The 6,245-nt window shown below is 42.2% G+C and overlaps 2 long non-coding RNA genes across 2 annotated transcripts; both read right to left on the bottom strand.

The window, feature by feature from the left end:
* Positions 1 to 345: 345 nt before the first annotated feature.
* LOC133473694 (uncharacterized) lies at positions 346 to 1,019 on the bottom strand. The gene is made up of 3 exons (XR_009787196.1): positions 990 to 1,019; positions 432 to 508; positions 346 to 361 (listed from the first exon to the last, which is right to left on the bottom strand). It is a non-coding gene; the product is annotated as an uncharacterized LOC133473694 (long non-coding RNA).
* Positions 1,020 to 1,841: 822 nt separating this feature from the next.
* On the bottom strand, positions 1,842 to 3,178 carry LOC133473695 (uncharacterized). The gene is made up of 3 exons (XR_009787197.1): positions 3,049 to 3,178; positions 2,470 to 2,591; positions 1,842 to 1,906 (listed from the first exon to the last, which is right to left on the bottom strand). It is a non-coding gene; the product is annotated as an uncharacterized LOC133473695 (long non-coding RNA).
* Positions 3,179 to 6,245: the final 3,067 nt, after the last annotated feature.

Below are 6,245 nucleotides of genomic sequence, written 5' to 3'. Positions count from 1 at the left end.
CCACGGCTGATAGAAGTCACACGAGGTGATGTACAGCGAGCCATCAGACTGGAGTCTGGCTGTAATGGCGGAAGAGAAATAAGAAAACTGCCATTGTTAAATTTAAAGAAACATGGTGAAATGCACCGAAAGTCCCATCACACTGCATTTCAAAGCCTTCAACAAGCAAAAGGCTTACATTTGGGTGCTATTAAAGTTTGTCAAATCCAATGGATTGATTTCACATGGAAGTTTATTCATTTTTCTTTTTTTAAATACCATGAGTAGATATTCGGCACCATTGGTCAGTGTGATTCCACATGCAGCAGAGCTGGATGCCGTGTAGATGACAGCAAAAAGCCTCTGCAGGGCCCTTGAAAATCTGCAAAACAAAAGTGAGATTATGTCTAATTGTCATACATGCAGAAAAATGAACGTAATAAATATTTCACCTTAATTGGCTGGATGTCATACTTGATGGGATTTAAGCTTCCGTCAGCCTTTGCTCCAACAACCTTCGCTGTGATGACTAGAAAGAGCGAGTTTTATCAACAAATTTCTATTTAAAAAAACAAAAGGGCATCCAGGTTTGGGGGTCAAAACAGTTGCAAATACAAACACTAACTCATCTTCAAAATATAGCTTTTAAAAATGTTAAAAGGCATTAACATTAATCCAAAATAGACTGAAAGTTGACCTGCAATGGCATCTCCAAATGCAAGTCTATGAACATTAGCAACATTCTCACATATCCAAGTCAACTGCTAGTTTTCAAACATGTCAGAGCCGCAAAAATAAACCCTGAAGACCCCCTTGAAAATGTAGAGCCAACAAGCTGAAACAAGGTCATACTAAAAGGGTAGCCTGAATGTAATTAGCAACACCTGCACTTTACTTAGCAGTGGCATTGTTAGGCCACTTTTAGGTGTGCTTCAGCCCCCCCTAAAAACTGATTAGGAAATCAATAAATTAATAAAAGATGACTGAATTTGGAGCCCCGTTGAACTTACCGACATCTGATTGGCAAAAGACCTCCTGCGAGCCTCCCACATGTGCAGGCTTGTGCTCCTTCCTGGAGTCTCCACAAGTACAGCAACAAGAAACTCTTCACCATCCAGCTCATCGTTGACCGTTGAAGTCCGGACAATTAAGTAGAAAACTAGCAAATGTTTTGAGTTGCGCAAAAAGGGGATGCAGCGCCAGAAGAAGAGCTCAGTTCAGTGAGACCGACTGGATTGCTCTGCTTGAGTTGAGGCTCACCAGGGTCTTTTTATGGCTGCAGACTCCGCCCACACTTGACGTCACCTGCATACGCTAATGACTGTGTTCACCTGACTTGCTCACATGCATGCGTGTGTGTATGTGGAGTTTTTTAAAAATTTTATTTTACTGTTAGCAAAAAATGTTTGGACACCCACTGAAAACATCCATCACAAATCACTCATAACCTAACACCATATCAAGCCTTGATATAACCCTTATGAATCAGTGCAATATGAATTGAATTTAGTTTCATAATCTTTTTATTTCTATTTTGTTTTGCAGTGACAGTCACCAAAAACCTGGCTTAAGACATACGGTACAACTGAATATTAGGTACTTAATTAAAGTACTATTGATTTGAGGATTTACGAAAATTTGTGATAAATATAGCAGTGCTTGTGGTGGTAAGTACATAACGAGTGCTGAAGCTTTGATGTGAAAGCACCATAAAGAACACACACACTGCATTTAATATGGGTGACGGCCTTGGGTGACTTGTACCAGGGGTTCCCCCTTTTCCAGAAACAAACACCTCTCGCGTCTCTGCTGGACGCAAGCAAAGTTTCGGGCCTGATAGCCGCTGGCGTGTTCGATGCCAGAAGTCGGTCCACAAGCACTCGGCCTTGCTGCTGGGGACGCACGGGCGGGTGAAGCAGGGTGTGATCTGCGGGCGACCAAGGACATGTTCGCACACAATGTAGTGGAGCAACGACTGGAAGGCTAATCAGTGTTAAAGCAGTTAGCGCTCGTCCACGCATTAATGACAGTCTATGAACAAAGCATTTATTCGTTAAAGCGGAATGACTTTTTTTTTGTTGTCCTGTTCGGCTGTTAAGTCAAGCAATGGAGGATCTGTATCCCTTTTATGCCGGAACAGTTTTACTGTCACAGTGGAGTTTTTAAGCTTCCCCTGTGGTTTCTTAGTATTATAATTGAGTTTATATCGAATCAGAATCGATCAGTCGAACAGAACAAAGTTTCTAGAGGGGAGAAAGAAACGAAGACAAAGCAGCACAAATTGTCTGCAGGATGAGAAAAGTAAAATCAACAACAGTGAAACATTAGATACGAGTGTTGCATGGGGCTCTAGTGCTACACCCTGTGAGGGAAGGACCGGACAAGATAGAATAGGACAAAGCGCAACGACTGATTGAGAGACAACATCCATTAGGTTAGTGGGAGAAACAACAAATTTGAATATTAAATCCATCCTTGAGGTTTTCCTACCTTGCAATTGCAGCCCTTTCCGTAGTGGTTCAACAGTTTCTTTTGCGTGACGCTCAAAGCGTCCCACGGCTGAAAGGAGTCACACAAGCTGATGTACAGCGAGCCGTCGGGCTGCAGGCTGGCTGGAAGGGCAGAAGACGACAGGGGAGGAAATGAGGGGACGGGGAAAACTGGTCAAATGTACGCAAGGGACGTTTGGAAAATAGCTCTAATGTGACAGGAAGACAGTGTCGCATGGAGTGACGCAAGCATCAAGTCGTACATTTGTGCAATAATATTCTTCCCTGCGCCATATGATTTTCAAATACAGTACATTACAGTACAGTTTTTGGGTTAGTGTTTACATTGTTTGTAACCAAGCTAAGTCTACCTATTCGACTATTGTCTCGTGCTGCCATACGCGTCACTGGTGATGAAGTTTCACAGTGGTCAATTTGTTTTTGCACATGCATGAGTGTTAAGGTTCAGATGTTACTTCAAACATTGTTGGTGCTATTGATAAAGTCTGTCAATAGTTTGCCCCTGGAACATTTTATGTTTTCATACGAGAGAAGATAGTTTTTGCTTCTTTTTTTTTACCCATGAGTAGATACTCGATGCCGATGCTCAGAGTGACTCCACATGCGGCAGAGTTGGGTGCAGTGTAGATGGCATCAAAATAGTTTTGAGGGCCCTTGAACAACTGCAAAACAAACAAGTTCGATGTATGTCTAATTTGCATACATGCAGATAGATACATGAAGATAATCACTTTTTTTTACCTGGATTGGTGGATGTGATACTTAATGGGTTCGTAATAAGAAACTTGTGTGCCAGTGGTCACTCCAACAACCTTTGCCCTGATGACTAGAAAGAGAAACGTTTTTAAAGGTGATCTGCATTAAAAACAAAAGGGCAAGCCAGGTTTGAGGATTTGGGACCAAGACGGCAGCGCGAATCCAAACGAAAGAAGTTGCGCTTCAACATACTGTCAACAGTTCACTTGAAGCCCACAAACATTTGCAATAATTTTGCCAAACATTGTCACAAAATACATCATTGAAAACAAATGGACTTGAAACAGCAGCATAAAAAGGTAAACTGCCTTAATTAGAAGAAGAATCACTTTTTATTGTCATGAACATGCACGCATGCACATGAAATTTGTTCTCTGCATTTCACCCATCACAGTGAACACATCCACATGTTAGGGGAACGCACTGGAGCAGGGGGCAGCTGAAGCGCCCTGGGAGCATTTCGGGGTATCAGTGTCTTGCAAATTAAAGTAATTTGTTAAACCTGCAATTACCCACTTATCTACATCAATTTGCGAGGTGGAACTCTAAATTGCCCGTAGGTGTGGATGTGTGCGCGAATGGTTGTTTGTTTATATGTGCCCCGCGATTGGCCGGCGACCAGTTCAGGGTGTACCCTGCCTCTCGCCCAAAGATAGCTGGGATAGGCTCCAGCACGCCCGCGACCCGAGTGAGGATAAGCGCTAAAGAAAATGGATGGATGGATATTCTATCTCTCTATTCACATCTATGCCAAAACCTGTTTTCTCTTGCCTTGAAATGCCGTCATTTGTATCACAGTTTGTGGTTGCCAATTCCTGTCAAGGACGATACTGGTTCATTTCGAACGATACGAGTCAAAACGATTCAGTGGCTTGAAATTGATTCAAAAACCTTTTTGCCAAAAATTCAATCAGTGCGACTGTGAAGTAAATAGGTGACATTTCCGAGATTACTGTTGTTGTTTGTCTGGGTATCAGGTAAAATGAATTATGGTCATTAAATATGAAGACTTTCCTGACGTACTTGTATTGCTTTGCAATAAGACAAAAGGGAAAACAGCAACTTGATTGATTGTAATGATCGCAGTGACAGTTGTAGGTGGGGGCCACTGCCCCCTGAACACTGTGCTTCGACCCCCCATCCCCGTGGCAGCCCTAGTGTGCAGTGGCGGCAACTCTATCCACCTACATTACCTATGTATGGTTTCAACAAGTCTAAGGTTATATACACTAGCGTGTTTAAGTAAAAATAAGTAATCTTTCCAATTTTGCCATTCTTCAGGCACGCCCCAAAATGCTCTTGAAACGCTTATGCAACTTTGTTGTGTAATTACCTTTTTTAATGTCACTGTCACAATAGTCTGAAAAGAGCTGAAAAGGCGTCAACCAAAACAAGTCTTAATGTCCTAACCAAAACTGGTTTTTGCTTGTCTTGAAATGCTGTCACACAAAGGTCAATGCTTAATTATTGTCATTAGCCTGCAATTCCCCACTTCCAAAAAAGTCAACTTGCTCGGTCTAATTAATAAGTATAGTGAGTTGTGTAATTAACACTGAACTAAACAACTAAGCCTCTTTGAAGTCCTTTTGTCACAAGATGCAAATTGTGTCATTAATGTCATTAGCAAACTGACCTGCCCTCGCCTCTCCTTAACATGGTCACGTCACACAAAAAAGTTAGAAACGTCATTCATGGACAAATTGTCAATAACATTTTACTACGGTAACTAGACTTAAACGCAGTGGCGGTTCGAGACAAATTTTAGTGGGGTGGCCAGACGAGGGCCAAGGTTTTTATTTCCGCAAGTGGGGGAATTGCTGTAACAAAATTTTGACTGACCAGTTCAGTCGCAAAACAATCCCTTCTTGGGGAGGGGGGAAAACACAGTGTTAGGGGTGCACTGGTCCCCCGACCCCTCTTGCACAGCCACTGCTTTAAACGTGAGAGGAAATGTCACAAAGTTAATCATGCCACAATCATGCGTGTACAGCAATGAACACGCTCCAAAATATACGAAGTAGCATTTGAACCCTTAAAAAAAACGGGTAACAATGACGACGTGGAGCCCAGTCCAGTTCAACTTACCGACATCTGATCGGCAAAACACCTGCTGGGGATGCGTCGGCACACAGGTGCAGGCTTGTACGCCTTCCTGTGGCCGCCAAAAGCAGAGCAGCACCAGCGGCAGCGTGAAGATCTTCATCGGTCGTAAGTTCAGGCCTGCAAAGTCAAGAAAAAAAATAAGTCAACTTAAGCGATGTGTTCGAAGGCTTCGAAGTGCGTGTCGAGTAATGAGGGGGTGTTCCCGCAAAGCGTGTATATCCAGGCTTGCTTCAATTAGGGGAGGAGCCGAAATGATGATGTCAGATGCCTTCTTTGTACCACATGACTGCTTTCGGAAGTGGTTCTTTTGTTTTTGGAATAGAATTGCAGTCAGCTCAGTTTAGATAGATTTTATAGTTTCTATACTGTTGTTTGTAGAGTGTTTAATGGAGTTTATTGCGTTTTGAGATTGTTTTGGAGCAGGGTTAATTCTAGGATCAGAGGTTTAGGGTTGCCAAGCTCCCAGCCAGGCAAGGCTAAAGTTCCGTTTTGTATATTTTACCATAATTTCATTCCCACCTTTGGGAAAGTCTAAAAACAAGGCTTATTTTGTAGTGTCAAAATATTAGTTTACCTCAAAATGAGTTATTTTGATTCCGGCTGACCAGCAAAATGATTTCAATGCTAATCCAAGTTTAACATGACTGCTACGGTCTGGTCCAGGAAACCGTAAATTGGCGCCATCTAGTGTTCAGGAATGGAATATGGACAGGGGCGTCATACTCCACTCAGAGTGACTGACCATTAGCAAGGCACTCGTTACTGAAAAATTACATTGAAACTGTTAAGCAGCATCCAAAGTATGGTCCAGAAAAATAAAATTGATTTAAAAAAATTAAAAATGGAAATTGTTCAATACATAGAGTAGACATTTGTAAAGTAAGCAAAGCAAATTTA

This window comes from Phyllopteryx taeniolatus, unplaced genomic scaffold (genome assembly GCF_024500385.1).
Source record: "Phyllopteryx taeniolatus isolate TA_2022b unplaced genomic scaffold, UOR_Ptae_1.2 contig_342, whole genome shotgun sequence".
NCBI lineage: Eukaryota > Metazoa > Chordata > Actinopteri > Syngnathiformes > Syngnathidae > Phyllopteryx > Phyllopteryx taeniolatus.
The sequence above is the reverse complement of the archived record's forward strand: the minus strand, read 5'-3'. Positions and strand labels throughout refer to the sequence as shown.